The sequence below is a fragment of the Artemia franciscana genome, chromosome 14, assembly GCF_032884065.1.
Source record: "Artemia franciscana chromosome 14, ASM3288406v1, whole genome shotgun sequence".
NCBI classification, from domain to species: domain Eukaryota; kingdom Metazoa; phylum Arthropoda; class Branchiopoda; order Anostraca; family Artemiidae; genus Artemia; species Artemia franciscana.
This window is the reverse complement of record NC_088876.1, coordinates 2,489,304-2,507,026: the sequence shown is the minus strand read 5'-3', so window position 1 is coordinate 2,507,026 and position 17,723 is coordinate 2,489,304. Positions and strand designations below refer to the sequence as shown.

The following is a 17,723-nucleotide window of genomic DNA, read 5'->3' as shown; positions in this document are numbered from 1 at the left end:
TAAAAGACTATATGTCAGAATCTTTAAATTATGTGTGATTATCTGTTAATTAGGGGTTAATTAAGTGAGGAGCCTAACCACAAACGCTCTAGATTACAAATAACGTGTGCTAAACAATTAGATGGTTTTTCAAGTCATTATAGACACCAGTCGTGGGCCACGACACGCAACTGGTGATCAGAAACAACAGGTCTTCAACCTATCTTTAAGTGTACCTTGAAATTTTCCGGAAACGAGATATATTTCTAAACCAGTTTCCAGGAAATAATTATTGGTAAAATTCTAGTTGATTGACTTCTTGCTATCTCAGAAAGGGGTTAGGTTAGGAAATTGAAACTTTCAGGGATTGGTCTATAGGCTAAAGTGTGCTCCGGGAAGGTATTTTGAAGTACCTACCTCCACAACTTCTCCCTCTAGAGGGTCCTGACCTGTGACGACCTTCAAAAATATGCGTGTTATAAAAGTGTTAAATCTTCTGCTTGAATGAAGTACAACAAAATTATATTCAGCTTCACAACTTTGCTAAAGCCCGATTTATAAGGTTTCAAAGATATGCAAATACATTTCCTAAATTAAAAAAAAAAACATTGATATGGCTCAGAATTCTACTCAAATAACAGGGATTGCATTTTCAGAACTAAAGGCAGGAAAAACAAAACAAATGGTAACTGAAAATTAAGGTAGAATGTTGCTTTGTCAAAATTTCAATAGGTATAAACCTGTCATGTAGGCAAATTTCACGGCTCTCTAGAGAGAGAAGGAGTGAAGGTGGATACTTCAAAATACCTTCCCGGAATATACTTTAGCCTGTAGACCCATCCTTGAAAGTTTCATTTTCCTAACCTAACCCCTTTCGGAGATAGCAAGAAGTTACTCAACTAGAATTTTAACTAATTATTTTTGGATTTAAATTCTCTGTGACAGTCAAATTACCTTGACTATTTTAAAATTCTTTTTCAGCAATGTTTTCTTCCTTAAAATTATATATGAGAAGTAGAAAACTGAAATGGTGGGTAAGTGGTTTTAGTACTCCTACTAGCCCCTTTTTTTCCAAATATTACCTACAAACGCTAAACCTTTGTATCTTCCTTAGGTTAATCTTACAGGCAAGAAAAATACTGTTTCAAGTTTGAATTTTTTCAATTCAAAAAATTTCACCATAAATTAAAATTATTTGTAACAATTACTAATATTGCTTATGCTTGAAAGTTGAAAAACACTCAGTAAATTACAAATGAGATTCATAATTGGAATAAATTCGAATAAGGTACATAATTGGAATAAGATACATAATTGGAATAAATTACAAATGAGAAACATAATCATTTAACCCCAAATATAACTGTTATGTATTTATTTGTTTATTCATTAATACCAAATACGGTAAGCTTTCAAGCTTCTTGCAAGTATTATGAGAAGTACTCCTTTCAAATGGACAGACAATTGATCAAACAGTTCGTGGTAACGAACTGTAGTAAGGAGCGATCCGGCTCAATAGTAACCAAAACTCTAAAAAATTGAATTTTGATATAAATAGCTACATCAAAAGAATCGCATTTTAATGCTGATTTTAAATATATAAGTTTCATCAAGTTTAGTCTTAGCCATCAAAAGTTACGAGCCTGAGAAAATTTGTCTTATTTAGGAAAATAGGGGGAAACACCCCCTAAAAGTCGTAGGATCTTAACGAAAATGACACCATCAGATTCAGCGTATCAGAGAACCTTACTGTAGAAGTTTCAAGCTCCTATCTACAAAAATGTGGAATTTTGCATTTTTTTTTGCCAGAAGACAAATCACGGGTGCGTGTTTATTTGTTTGTTTTTTTGTTTTTTTGTTTTTTTTTCCCCAGGGGTCATCGTATCGACCAAGTGGTCCTAGAATGTCGCAAGAGGGCTCATTCTAACGGAAATGAAAAGTTCTAGTGCCCTTTTTAAGTGACCAAAAAAATTGGAGGGCATCTAGGCCCCCTCCCACGCTCATTTTTTTCCCAAAGTCAACGGATTAAAATTTTGAGATAGCCATTTTGTTTGGCATAATCGAAAATCTTAATAACTATGTTTTTGGGGATGACTTACTCCCCCACAGTCTCTGGGGGAGGGGTTGCAAGTTACAAACTTCAACCAGTGTTTACATATAATAATGGTTATTGGGAAGTGTACAGACGTTTTCAGGGGGATTTTTTTGGTTTTGGGGGTAGGGTTGAGGGAGGGGGCTATGTGGGAGGATCTTTCCTTGGAGAAATATGCCATGGGGGAAAAAATTCAATGAAAAGGGCGCAGGATTTTCTAGCATTACTATAAAAAAAAAACAATGAAAAAATAAACATGAAAACGTTTTTTCAAATGAAAGTAAGGAATAGCATTGAAACTTAAAACAAACAGAGATTATTACGCATATGAAGGGTTCTAAAAATACTTTAGCATAAAGAGCGAGGTATTTAGGAGGAGATAAATACCTCGCTCTTTATGCTAAAATATTTTTAATGATTTCAACTATTTATTCTACGGCCTATTTGATTCAGGGGTCATTCTTAAAGAACTGGAACAAAACTTACGATTTAGTGTAAAGAGCGAGGTATTAACGAGGGTACAAACCCCCTCGTACACATAATAAAATATAAGAATATACAAGTTTGTTACGTAAGTTAATTCTTAAGTTACGTATATTTTTTACTAATAAAAACGTTCGTTGAATATTAAAAGTTCTAGTAGCCTTTTTAAGTAACCGAAAAATTGGAGGGCAGCTAGGCCTCCTTCCCCACCCCTTATTTCTCAAAATCGTCTGATCAAAACTAAGAGAAAGCCATTTAGCCAAAAAAAAAATTAATATACTAATTTCATTTCAATAATTTATGTGCGGAGAGCCAAAATCAAACATGCATTAATTCAAAAACGTTCAGAAATTAAATAAAAAAAAACTAGTTTTTTTAACTGAAAGTAAGGAGCGACATTAAAACTTAAAACGAACAGAAATTACTCCGTATATGAAATAGGTTGTCCCCTCCACAGTCCCACGCTCTTTACGCTAAAGTTTTTAGTTGTTTTAAAAAGTAGAATTGTGGCAAAGAGTCAAACTTTAGCGTAAAGAGCGAGGGACTGCGGAGGGGACAACCCATTTCATATACGGAGTAATTTCTGTTCGTTTTAAGTTTTAATGTCGCTCCTTACTTTCAGTTAAAAAAACTAGTTTTTTTTATTTAATAGCTGAATAAAACTGTTCGAATATTAATCGGAAATAGTTTTGAATATTGAAATTAAAGCTTTATAAGGGCGAAAATATAGCCCAGGAGGTGCCAAGGACACCAAATTAAAAACTTGTATGGCCCCTTGATCCATCTCAGGTCTTTTCCTGCAAACCCTTATTTTCTGTGGTTTTTAATATGATTGTTTCAAATTTGTGAATTAATCAGGGCAATTTAATTTTCTCTGCGCTGCCAGACTGAAGCATGAAAATAAATAGACAAGTTTTATCAGTTTTATTTTACAATACTTCGCCCGTGAAAATTAAAACATCAGCAATATGTTTATTTCAAAGGGAACCCAAAATTCAAAGGAAACGTATGTCCTCTAAATTTTTCTAGAGCCGCATAATGTAGGCCTATGTTTTAGTGATTGTTCACCCTCGTTTTTTTTTTAAGTCGGGTGAACATTATCTCCAAAAACTAAATAATTGTGGTTAACCACCTCTTTAATTAAAAATTTTGTTCTATATATACCCTGAAGTAGAAGTTTCAAGCTCCTATCTACAAAAATGTGGAACTTTGTATTTTTTGCCAGAAGACCGATCACGGGTGCGTGTTTATTTGAATTTGTGTTTTTTTCCAGAGGTGATTGAATCAACCAAGTGGTCCTAGCATGTCACGAAAGGGCTCATTATAACGGAAATTAGAAGTTCTAGTGCCCTTTCTAGGTGACCAGAAGAATTGGAGGACACCTTGGCCCCCTCCCGCGCTCATTTTTTCCCAAAGTCAACGGATCAAAACTTTGAGATAGCCATTTTGTTCAGCATAGTCGAAAAAATAATAAATATGTCTTTGGGGCTGACTTACTCCCCCGAAGTCCCGGATGGAGGGGCTGTAAGTTACAAACTTTGACCAGTCTTTACATACAGTAATGGTTATTGGAAAGTGTAAAGACGGTTTCAGGGTGATTTTCGGTTAAGGGGGGAGGGGGCCACGTGGAAGGATCTTCTTTTGGAGGAATGTGTCACGGGGGAAGATAAATTTCCTGAAGGTGGCGAAGGATTTTCGAGCATCATTTAAAAAAAATAATACAAAAATAATTATGAAAAAGTTTTTCTACAGAAAGCAAGGAGCAGCATTAAAACTTAAAACAAAGAGAGATTATTACGCATATGAGAGGTTCATTTACTCCTAAATACCTAGCTCATTACACTGAAGTATTTTTAGTAATTTCAACTATTTATTCTATGGCCTTTGTGATTCAGGGGTCATTCTTAAAGAATTAGGACAAAATTAAAGCTTTAGTTTAAAGAGCGAGGTATTAACGAGGGGGCAAACCCCCTCATATACATAATAAAAATATACGAATATAGAATTTCGTTACGTAAGCTAATTCGTAAGTTTTGTATATTTTTTACTAATAAGAACGTTCGTAAATAATTAGAAGTTCTAGTTGGCTTTTTAAGTGATGGAAAAATTGGAGGGAAACTAGGCCTCCTCGCCCACCCCTTTTTTCTCAAAATCGTCCGATCAAAACAAAGAGAAAACCATTTGGCAAAAAAACAACTTAATACACAAATTTCGTTTTCATGTGCGGAGAGCCAAAAACAAACATGCATTAATTCAAAAACACTCAGAAATTGAACATAAAAAAAAACAAGTTTTTTTAACAGAAAGTAAGGAGCGACATCAAAACTTCAAATGAACAGAAATTACTCCGTGTATGAAAGGGACGGTTCCCTCCTCAACGCCCCACTCTTTACACTAAAGTTGTTTACTGTTTTATAAAGTAGAATTGACAGGACAAGTCGAACTCTAGCGTAAAGAGCGGGGCGTTGAGGAGGGAACAGCCCCTTTAATACACGGAATAATATCTGTTTGTTCTATGTTTTTCACATAATGAAACACGTCAACAACACTTTAGGTCCCAAAAGGTATCCGCAAGAAATGCAATGTTTAAAATCAGAAATCAGATGACCTAGTTCTCCAGCTTATTTAATTACTGATTTGTTTGTTTGAGTGAATGAATTTTTTGTTTTATTTCTCAATAGATCACTAGTATCTGCCAATGGCAGTTCAAAATTTTCGGAATTTTCTGCAAATCGCGGATATTAACGAATGACTCACTTTATGGTTGTTATTTGATTCTAATTCTTATAGTTTTTTGTTTTTTATTGAATTGTATTTATCTTTTAAATTTTTTACTAGTTTTTATATTGGTTTTTAATTAGTTTTTTAGACTTTCCGCATTTGTTTGTTGGTTTTTATGGCACTTGGTATTAACCAAGTGACATATAGCAATCGCAAATTCTGTCGGTCTGTCTGTCTGTCGGTACCGGTTTGGCTACTTTAGGCACTTCCCAGTAAGCTAGGACGATGAAATTTGGCAGGCGTATCAGGGACCGGACCAGTTTTTCCCAATTTGACCATCTGGGTGAAGTGGGGGGCCCGTTAATTCGGAAAAAAAGAAAAATGAAATATTTTTAACTTACGAACGGTTGATCAGATCTTAATGAAAATTGATGTTTGGAAGGATATCGTGTCTCAGAGCTGTTATTTAAAATTCCGACCAGATCTGGTGACGTTGGGGGGGAAGGTGGGAGGGGGAAACCTAAAATCTTGGAAAACACTTAGAGTGGAGGGATCGGGATGAAAATTGGTGGAAAAAATAAGCACAAGTCCTAGATACATGATTGACATAACCAGAACGGATCCACTGTCTTTGGGGAGGGGGGGATTTCGTTGGGGGGGAGGGTCAATTCTGAAAATTAGAAAATATGAGGTATTTTTAACTTACGAACGGGTGATCAGATCTCAATGAAATTTGATATTTAGAAGGATATTGTGGCTCAAAGCTCTTATTTTGAACCCCGACCGGACCTGGTGGCATTGGGGGAGTTTGGGGGGAACCTAAAATCATGGTTCAGATCTCTTATTTTATATCTCAATGGGATTCAGCGTCATTGGGGAGGGCAGTCGGGGGGGGGGGACTGGAAATCTTAGAAAATACTTAGAGCGGAGAGATCAGGATGAAACTGGATGGGAAGAATAAAAACCTGTCTAAGATACATGACTGACATAACCGGACCGGATCTGCTCTCTTTGGTGGAGTGGGGGGAGGGTAATTTGGAAAAATAAGTAATTTTTAACTTACGAAAGGGTGACCAGATCTTAATGAAATTTGATATTTAGAAGGATCTTGTGCTTTAAACCTCTAATTTTAAATTCCAACCAGATCCTATGACATTGGAGGGAGTTGGAGGTGGAAACCGGAATTCTTGGAAAACGTGAAAAATGGGGTATTTTTATCTTACGAATAGGTGACCAGATCTTAACGAAATTTGATATCTAGAAGGAATTCATGTCTCAGAGCTCTTATTTCAAATCCCGACCAGATCTTTTGACATTGGGGGAGTTGGAGGGGGAAATTTGGGAAAACACTTGGAGTGGAGGAATCAGGATGAAGCTTGGTGAATAGAATAAACAAATATCCTTGATACGTGATTGACGAAACCGTACTGTATTCGCTCTCTTTGGGGAGTTGGGGGGAGGGGTTCAGTGATTTGGCGAGATTGGTGCTTCTGGACGTGCTAGGACGATGAAAATTGGTAGGCGTGTCAGGGATCTGTACAAATTTACTTGATAAAGTCGATTTCACAGATTCGACCATCTGGGGGGCTAAAGGGAAAGGAAAAATTAGAAAAATGAGGCATTTATAACTTACGAGTGGGTGATCGGATCTTAATGAATTTTGATATTTAGAAGGACATCGTGACTCAGAGCTCTTATTTTAAATCCTGACCGACATTAAGCCTCTGATTTTTCTTTTAAATCCATCTATTGATTCTTAGAATTTTGTTAGAACTCATACCATATGACTCTTGGCTTTTAGCTCTTCTTGCCTCGTCACAAGTGCCATACGAGCTCTTAGCTCTTGTTTCTCTGGCATTTTCTATTATGATATTATTTTGTTTGCGCTGAGAAGAAAAGAGGCGGTTGTTCTATCGAAATACTTGCTTTGTGTGTTTCTTCAGTGTATCCGTTTGGCCTTTAAAAACTTCATTTTTATTGTTTTCTTTCTTTATTATATCGAATAATTATATTTGTCGGCTCCAGACTTTGGTTGCAATTAGTGTGACATTTGTCTTTTTCCAGTTAATAGATCCGCTCCTGACAGTTTTTTTTTCCGAAAGGCATTAAGATTCTTGGGTAGCTATGAGTTGGAGCTGGTGACCAGTGCTATGCCATCCGCAAATTCACAATCGGTGATAACTCTATCTGTATACTTTAGTCCAAAACATAGCTTCCGGAGTGTACATGTCATGGTCTACTATACAGTTGAATAGTACATGAGCAGCTGACCAAGCTTGCCTGATTCCCGTTCTTATTGGAAAGAATGTCCTGTGTCTACTGCTTATATGCATGCATTTTAATTCTCTAAATGCATGCCCCAAAATAGTTTGAAACATTTTGATGGGAGGTTAAGTATTTGAAAGGGTATTCCACAGTGAATTTTGATCAACAGAGTCAAATTCCACCTTGGAGTCGACAGAAGCTATAAAGTCTGTTGGTGGAATCCGTTCGTCTTCTTCATTATTGGCCTCATTGTGAATATCTGTTCTGTCGTTGATCATCCGTTGATCATCCATAACCAGACTGCTTTAACTTGTGTTTTTGTGGACGTGTACAAAACACCACTGCAACTATATATTATAGAAAAGGGCTTGCATGGTGATCACATAAGTGTTATTCTGCTATCGTTACAGCCCACCTTATTGGAAACCTCCTTCTTTCATAGAGCTAGGATTACTTCTGTATCCCAGTCTTTCGGGACAATTTCCGAGTTCGTATTCAATGAATATTCTCTTGAGCCATAGCAGAAAAATACCACCGTCAGTCTTGAGCAGTTCCGATAGGAGTCTGTGGATACCAGGAGCTTTAAGATTTTCCAATCTCTTCAAATAATTTCGAATTTCTAGCAATGACAAGAGCTCAATTTTAACATTAATGAGTTCTTCGTGGACCAAAGATAACGGGATAGCAGGAGCCACCACACATTGAAAGAGAGGAGTCGTTCTCACTAGAGACAAAAATGTAAGTCTACCTTGAAAGTTCGGGTACTATATTTTCAATTAGCACATCCTGTCAGATAATACGCTTTCTGTTTGATGATCATGCTGGCCAGTGATGTTGCTCAAATGCTTTTACAATATTCTAACGTTGTTCCTCGTGGCATAACGTTGTTCCTCATCTGCTCTGGTGTCGGGATGGCATGTGCCGGGCAGCCGACAAATGGGAGCGAGATGTAAGGAGCCACCACACATGGAGAGAGAGGAGTAATGATCATTAGAGAGGAAAAGGGTTAAGTCTACTTTGAAAGGTAGTATACTATATCTTAAAGCTGCGCATCTTATCCGCAGATAATATGTTTTCTATTTGTTGATCATGCTGGCCACTGAGGTTGTGCAAATGCTTATACTTGCTCTAACATCGTTCCTGATGGCAGCTTCTTGTTGCTCACCTGCTCTGGTGTCAACGAACAGTTTGAGACTATGATGCATCAGTTTATTCCTGACGTCTTCAAGCCTCCCGTCACAGCAATGACTGTTTAATACTAACTTGCAAGTCAAGAGTTATTCTAGCTGCGTTTATAGTGTTAGTTTTAAAACGAGTGCCACAAGACTTCAAAATCCAAAAGCGGGGACTGATTTTCAAAACGGTCTGTTATCTCGACTGCGAACTGGCCTTTAATTGCAGAAATATCAAGATTGCGGATCCTTAGTATCATGAAGAGCTGTTAAGCTAACTGGTATTTCAAATTCAGATGAATTTTCGCACCTACAAGTCGATGATCAGTGCTACCCAGGTCAGCATCATGAAAGGAGTGGTAATTACAGACCAAAGGCCTCCGTTGCCTAGATATAATGATATAATAAATGATTTCCTTCGGGATGCCTTCTTTACCATACCAGGTATACTGGTGCATTCAAGGTCTTTCGAAACTTTTGTCTGATATATCAAGCTGGTGAATGCTGTCATGCTAGTGCAGACGATTCCATTATTGCTAGTTGCTTCTTGGGCAACATGTCTTGCGATGTCTTTTCAAATACAATTGGGATCATTAGTGTTAGCGTTAAAGTTCTCAAAAATAAGCAACATACCTTTGGGAGTGGCAAAAGGTATAATCTGCGCAGGGTCAGCACAGGGTCAGCTGGTTCTTGACATCGGGGTTACCTCATATATTAGCACACTAGCTGTTAGGGTGGCGCTTCGCGCCACCCCAACACCTAGTTGGTGGGATGCTTCGCGCCCCCCAAAGCCCCCCCGCGCGCGTAAGTCGTTACGCGCCATATTAGTTACGCGCCATTGTAGTTGTGTCCCTGTGTCCCACCTGTGAATAGACATATATATATATATATATATATATATGTTTTTAACTACGTAAAACATGCGAATATACAACATTATTCGCTGTCCCATTGTCTGTGCATATAAATAGATTGTCAGGTTTACTGACTCTTGAACATGCAACATATAATTGTCCATGGGAAAAACAATCCGTATTCAGATCTATACCTCATTATTCTAATGATGTGTCCCTGTGTCCCGGTCGTCATTTATATTCCCTGTGTCCCGGTCGTCATTTGTGTCCCGGTGTCCCAGTTTGAAATTTCTCTTTGAGTGTCCCGGTCGTCATTTATATTCCCTGTGTCCCGGTGGTCATTTGTGTCCCGGTGTCCCGGTCTGTAATTTCTATTCCAACAATCCCTGTGTCCCGGTCGTCATTTATATATCCCGCCTGTGCCCCCGGCGTCCCCGTTGTAGTTGTGTCCCTGTGTCCCGGTCGTCATTTATATTCCCTGTGTCCCGGTCGTTATTTGTGTCCGGGTGTCCCAGTCTGTAATTTCTCTTTGAGGTTCCCGGTCGCCATTTATATTCCCTGTGTCCTGGTCGTCATTTGTGTCCCGGTATGTAATTTCATCAGTTGACAAACATGACGTCAGTCGACAAACAACTTCATGACGCATACAGCTCAATCCTTATAATGACGTCAGTCGACAAACATGACGTCAGTCGACAGACAAACATGACGTCACTCGACACACACACACACAAACAACTTATTTATATATATATACTAGCTGTTGGGGTGGCGCTTCGCGCCACCCCAACACCTAGTTGGTGGGGCGCTTCGCGCCCCCCCAAGCCCCCCCGCGCGCGTAAGTCGTTACGCGCCATATTAGTTACGTGCCATTGTAGTTGTATCCCTGTGTCCCACCTGTGAATATAGATAGATTTATATATGTGTTTCAAACTACGTAAAAATTGCGAATATACAACATTCTTGGCTTTCCCACTACTGGGAGCTTTCCGTTTCCAATTGCCAGCAATTGATCTGAAAATGTTTGACCAGAGTCATCGTTTTGCAATCGGACACGCATATTTGTAGTTAATTTTAATATTTTTACGTGTGCCCATAAATTAGAATTTTACAAAGCCGTATGTACTAATAATGACGTCATATGCAAACGCTCTTTTTACAAACAAACAAACATGCATACACACAACTCGTTTTTATATAGATAGATAGATAGATAGATACAATACAAATTATCTGCGTAAAACTTGCGAATATACAACATTCTTCGCTGTCCAATTGTCGCTGCATATAAATAGATTGTCAGGTTTACCGACCCTCGAACATGCAACGTATAATTGTCCATGGGAAAAACAATCAGTATTAAGATCTATACCACATTTTTCTAATGATTGACCTTGAGCTTTGTTAATGGTGATTGCAAATGCTAATCGAATTGGGAATTGCAATCTTTTAAACTGAAAAGGCAGATCCGTTGGAATCATGGGAATGCGAGGAATAAGAACAGCCTCACCCTCAAAAGGCCCTGTCAAGATTGTGGCCTCTATTAGGTTTTCCATTGTTTTTTTTACGGCAGTCGCGTGCCATTGCAAAGCTTTGGTGGGTTGATATTTCTTAAAAGTATTATTGGTACGCCTATTTTTAGTTGTAGCACGAGTGGTGGAAACCCTGAAAGATCTATGGAATTTAAAAATTCAGATGGATAATTAACCGCTTCATTTGGTTCCGAAACTGTGTCGACTGACTTGTAAAGGACTGCCTGGTCTAGAATCTTGGTCAAAACAATATTGTTGATTTCGTGGATGTCTATATTTTTGGGTGCGAGAATCGCTCTTTCACTTAGCCATTTATTATTTTTATGATTTTTTAGAATATTCGGAAATACTTTTTCAATCAATTCATTTTTGGACGTCACTAAATTACAGAAATCAGCAGGTAGTTGTATACGTCCTGAAATTGAGTCTACTGGGAGCTTTCCATTTCCAATTGCCAGCAATTGATCTGAAAATGTTTGACCAGAGTCATCGTTTTGCAATCGGACACGCATATATGTAGTTAATTTTAATATTTTTACGTGTGCCCATAAATTAGAATTTTTCAGGCAAGCATTCATTTCGTCTGCAGGAGTTGATCTAGGTATTATAGGTAATGTTTGCCTGAAATCTCCCGCAAGCAATATTAATGTGCTGCCAGAGGGTTTCGACTTCCCTCTCAAATCTTTCAAGCATTGATCCAGAGCCTCGAGCGATTTTTTGTGTGCCATTGTGCACTCATCCCAAATAATAAATTTGCATTGCTGCAATACTTTACCATCCCAGATGATTTGGAAATATTGCACGTGGGAGTTTCTGTAGAATGCAAATTGAGAGGCAATTTCAAAGCGGAATGAGCAGTTCTTCCACCAGGCAGCAATGTTGCGGCTATTCCGGACGACGCAATTGCCAACGCTATATCATTTTTTGATCAAATTGATGCCAGAATCAGTTTTATCACAAACGTTTTACCAGTACCTTCTGGCGCATCCAAAAAGAAAATTTCTCCAACGTTGTTATCGACACAATGCATTATCGTATCATAAATGTCTTTTTGTTCCGACGTTAACTTGGAAATGTTATTTTGTACATACGACAATAGACCACTCGTACTGTAACTTTGTTCACGATCCAATTCTACACATGTCGAAACAGCAGCGATATGGTTAGGTGAAGGCATTCCCAAATCCTGAAGAGGTTTGTTTGCCATACGTACGCACAAATCTATATATATAAAAATCTTCTATAATAACTAACGTGTAGTTATAAATTTCTGATGTAAAATCAAAAGTCATATCTGACGTCTCTAACTGTTTTCGATGGATTATATCTTCGGACATTTTTGACTTATATTTTTCCCATAACTCAAGCAAGTTGTTAAAATGATGCGAAACAATGCACGAATTTGACTTGGGGTTGACGTTTCGCACGCGTCATTGATGCAGTTATCCCAGTGTTGGTCATTCTTCAATAAATTCAGAGCTTGGCATACACTACGGTAAGTGTCATGTATAGTACCGTTTACAGTTCTCAAATACTCAAAGGATGTCGGACCGGGTACATTCACCAAAAGCAGGCTTTTAATTTTTTTAATTTTTAATTTTTTTTTTTTTAGTTTTTTCTCTTAGTTTTTTTTTAGTTTTTTACCATTTTTCTTTTTCGAATTACTTTAATCTATTGTCAAAATATTTCGAAATATTTATGCAATTTCCAGTTTTTACATTCTAGTTTGTTTTCTTTTATATATATAGAAGATATAATCTGGCGTAACGGACAGACAACTTATTTTTATATATATAGATATATATATATATATATATATATATATATATATATATATATATATCTACTAGCTGTTGGGGTGGCGCTTAGCGCCACCCCAACACCTAGTTGGTGGGGGCGCTTCGCGCCCCCCCCCAAGCCCCCCCGCGCGCGTAAGTCGTTACGCGCCATAATAGTTACGCGCCATTGTAGTTGTGTCCCTATGTCCCACCTGTGAATATAGATATAGATATATATATATATATATACTAGCTGTTGGGGTGGCGCTTCGCGCCACCCCAACACCTAGTTGGTGGGGGCGCTTCGCGCCCCCCCCAAGCCCCCCCGCGCGCGTAAGTCGTTACGCGCCATAATAGTTACGCGCCATTGTAGTTGTGTCCCTATGTCCCACCTGTGAATATAGATAGATATATATATATATGGTTTTAACTACGTAAAACTTGCGAATATACAACATTCTTTGCTGTCCCATTGTCTTTGCATATAAATAGATTGTCAGGTTTACCGACTCTTGAACATGCAACATATAATGGTCCATGGGAAAACAATCTGTATTCAGATCTATACCTCATGATTCTAATGATTGCCCTTGAGCTTTGTTGATGGTGATTGCTAATCGACCATTCCCTGTCCCGGTGTCCCGGTCGTCATTTACATCCCCCTGTTTCCTCCGGTGTCCCCGTTGTAGTTGTGTCCCTGTGTCCCGGTCGTCATTTATATTCCCTGTGTCCCGGTCGTCATTTGTATCCCGGTGTCCCGGTCTGTATATACATTCGTTTTTTAGTTTTGTTTTTCTCCTTTATTTTTTTCCTTTTTTTTTCTTTTTTAGCTTATTTAGATTTTTAGATTTTTTAGTTTTTTTATTAGTTTTTAGTTTTTTTTTCTTTTTAGTTTTTTTGTCCCGGTCGTCATTTATATCCCCCTGTTTCCCCCGGTGTCCCCGTTGTAGTTGTGTCCCTGTGTCCCGGTCGTCATTTATATTCCCTCTGTCCCGGTCGTCATTTGTATCCCGGTGTACCGGTCTGTATATACATTCGTTTTTTAGTTTTGTTTTTCTCCTTTATTTTTTTCCTTTTTTTTTCTTTTTTAGTTTATTTAGATTTTTAGATTTTTTAGTTTTTTTATTAGTTTTTAGTTTTTTTTTCTTTTTAGTTTTTTTGTAGTTTTTACCTTCTTTTTAGTTTTGTTAATTTTTTTTTTTACTTATGTCCTGGTCGTCATTTATACTCCCTATGTCCCGGTGCTTTGTTGATTGCTAATCGAACATTCCTTTTGTCCTGGTCGCTTTCTCTTTGAGTGTCGTCATTTATTTTTTTCTTTTTTAGTTCTTTTAGTTTTTACCTTTTTTAGTTTTTTTTAGTTTTTTAGATGAAAATTTTTTTTAGTTTTTTCCTTTTTTTCTTTTTAGTTTTTTATTGGTTTTTACCTTTATGTTAGCTTATTTTTCAGTTTTTTCCTTTTTTTATTAGTTTTTAGTTTTTTTGTAGTTTTTGCCTTTTTTTAGTTTTTTCAGTTTTTTTTTAGTTTTTTATTGGTTTTTACCTTTATTTTAGCTTATTTTTCAGTTTTTTCCTTTTTTTTATTTTTTTTTAGTTTTTAGTTTTTTTAGTTTTTTACCTTTTTTTAGTTTTTTTAGTTTTTTTAGTTTTTTAGCTTTTTTATTTTTTTTATTAGTTTTTAGTTTTTTTTGTAGTTTTTGCCTTTTTTTTAGTTTTTTTAGTTTTTTAGCTTTTTTATTAGTTTTTAGTTTTTTTTGTAGTTTTTGCCTTTTTTTAGTTTGACAACTTATTTTTATATATATAGATAGTTTTTTTTTTTTACTTATGTCCTGGTCGTCATTTATACTCCCTGTGTCCCGGTGCTTTGTTGATTGCTAATCGAACATTCCTTTTGTCCTGGTCGCTTTCTCTTTGAGTGTCGTCATTTATTAGTTTTTTCCTTTTTTTCTTTTTAGTTTTTTATTGGTTTTTACCTTTATTTTAGCTTATTTTTCAGTTTTTTCCTTTTTTTTAGTTTTTTTTTATTTTTTATTTTTTTTAGTTTTTTACCTTTTTTTAGTTTTTTTAGTTTTTTTAGTTTTTTAGCTTTTTTACTTTTTTTTATTAGTTTTTAGTTTTTTTTTGTAGTTTTTGCCTTTTTTTAGTTTTTTCAGTTTTTTTTTTAGTTTTTTATTGGTTTTTACCTTTATAGTTTTTTTAGTTTTTTAGCTTTTTTATTTTTTTTATTAGTTTTTAGTTTTTTTTGTAGTTTTTGCCTTTTTTTAGTTTTTTCAGTTTTGACGTCACCTAATCCAGTTTTTTCAGGTGACGTCACCTGACACATCCATCCATCCATCCACAGACAGACAACTTATTTTTATATATATAGATATATATATATATATATATATATATATATATATATATATATATATATATATATATATATATATATATATATATATGGTTTTAACTACGTAAAACTTGCCAATATACAACATTCTTTGCTGTCCCATTGTCTTTGCATATAAATAGATTGTCAGGTTTACCGACTCTTGAACATGCAACATATAATGGTCCATGGGAAAACAATCTGTATTCAGATCTATACCTCATGATTCTAATGATTGCCCTTGAGCTTTGTTGATGGTGATTGCTAATCGACCATTCCCTGTCCCGGTGTCCCGGTCGTCATTTACATCCCCCTGTTTCCCCCGGTGTCCCCGTTGTAGTTGTGTCCCTGTGTCCCGGTCGTCATTTATATTCCCTGTGTCCCGGTCGTCATTTGTATCCCGGTGTCCCGGTCTGTATATACATTCGTTTTTTAGTTTTGTTTTTCTCCTTTATTTTTTTCCTTTTTTTTTCTTTTTTAGCTTATTTAGATTTTTAGATTTTTTAGTTTTTTTATTAGTTTTTAGTTTTTTTTTTCTTTTTAGTTTTTTTGTCCCGGTCGTCATTTATATCCCCCTATTTCCCCCGGTGTCCCCGTTGTAGTTGTGTCCCTGTGTCCCGGTCGTCATTTATATTCCCTGTGTCCCGGTCGTCATTTGTATCCCGGTGTACCGGTCTGTATATACATTCGTTTTTTAGTTTTGTTTTTCTCCTTTATTTTTTTCCTTTTTTTTTCTTTTTTAGTTTATTTAGATTTTTAGATTTTTTAGTTTTTTTATTAGTTTTTAGTTTTTTTTTCTTTTTAGTTTTTTTGTAGTTTTTACCTTCTTTTTAGTTTTGTTAATTTTTTTTTTTACTTATGTCCTGGTCGTCATTTATACTCCCTGTGTCCCGGTGCTTTGTTGATTGCTAATCGAACATTCCTTTTGTCCTGGTCGCTTTCTCTTTGAGTGTCGTCATTTATTTTTTTCTTTTTTAGTTCTTTTAGTTTTTACCTTTTTTAGTTTTTTTTTAGTTTTTTAGATGAAAATTTTTTTTAGTTTTTTCCTTTTTTTCTTTTTAGTTTTTTATTGGTTTTTACCTTTATGTTAGCTTATTTTTCAGTTTTTTCCTTTTTTTTAGTTTTTTTTATTTTTTATTTTTTTTAGTTTTTTACCTTTTTTTAGTTTTTTAGTTTTTTTAGTTTTTTTAGTTTTTTAGCTTTTTTACTTTTTTTATTAGTTTTTAGTTTTTTTGTAGTTTTTGCCTTTTTTTAGTTTTTTCAGTTTTTTTTTAGTTTTTTATTGGTTTTTACCTTTATTTTAGCTTATTTTTCAATTTTTTCCTTTTTTTTAGTTTTTTTTAGTTTTTAGTTTTTTTAGTTTTTTACCTTTTTTTTAGTTTTTTTAGTTTTCTTAGTTTTTTAGCTTTTTTATTTTTTTTATTAGTTTTTAGTTTTTTTTTGTAGTTTTTGCCTTTTTTTTAGTTTTTTTAGTTTTTTAGCTTTTTTATTAGTTTTTAGTTTTTTTTGTAGTTTTTGCCTTTTTTTAGTTTTTTTAGTTTTTTAGCTTTTTTATTTTTTTTATTAGTTTTTAGTTTTTTTTGTAGTTTTTGCCTTTTTTTAGTTTTTTCAGTTTTGACGTCACCTGATCCAGTTTTTTCAGGTGACGTCACCTGATCCACGATCCACAGATCCACAGACAACTTATTTTTATATATATAGATAGTTTTTTTTTTTACTTATGTCCTGGTCGTCATTTATACTCCCTGTGTCCCGGTGCTTTGTTGATTGCTAATCGAACATTCCTTTTGTCCTGGTCGCTTTCTCTTTGAGTTTCGTCATTTATTTTTTTCTTTTTTAGTTCTTTTAGTTTTTACCTTTTTTAGTTTTTTTTAGTTTTTTTGATGAAAATTTTTTTTAGTTTTTTCCTTTTTTTCTTTTTAGTTTTTTATTGGTTTTTACCTTTATTTTAGCTTGTTTTTCAGTTTTTTCCTTTTTTTTAGTTTTTTTTTATTTTTTATTTTTTTTTAGTTTTTTACCTTTTTTTAGTTTTTTTAGTTTTTTTAGTTTTTTAGCTTTTTTACTTTTTTTTATTAGTTTTTAGTTTTTTTTTGTAGTTTTTGCCTTTTTTTAGTTTTTTCAGTTTTTTTTTAGTTTTTTATTGGTTTTTACCTTTATTTTAGCTTATTTTTCAGTTTTTTCCTTTTTTTTTTAGTTTTTTTTAGTTTTTAGTTTTTTTAGTTTTTTACCTTTTTTTAGTTTTTTAGTTTTTTTAGTTTTTTAGCTTTTTTATTTTTTTATTAGTTTTTAGTTTTTTTTGTAGTTTTTGCCTTTTTTTAGTTTTTTTAGTTTTTTAGGTTTTTTATTAGTTTTTAGTTTTTTTTTGTAGTTTTTGCCTTTTTTTAGTTTTTTTAGTTTTTTAGCTTTTTTATTTTTTTTATTAGTTTTTAGTTTTTTTTTGTAGTTTTTGCCTTTTTTTAGTTTTTTCAGTTTTGAC

General features: G+C 34.9%; 1 protein-coding gene across 1 annotated transcript in view; it reads right to left on the bottom strand.

The window, feature by feature from the left end:
- Positions 1-17,723, bottom strand: part of LOC136035178 (dual 3',5'-cyclic-AMP and -GMP phosphodiesterase 11A-like) — a 263,712-nt gene that overhangs the window by 137,021 nt on the left and 108,968 nt on the right. The gene's annotated exons all lie outside the window — the stretch shown is intronic.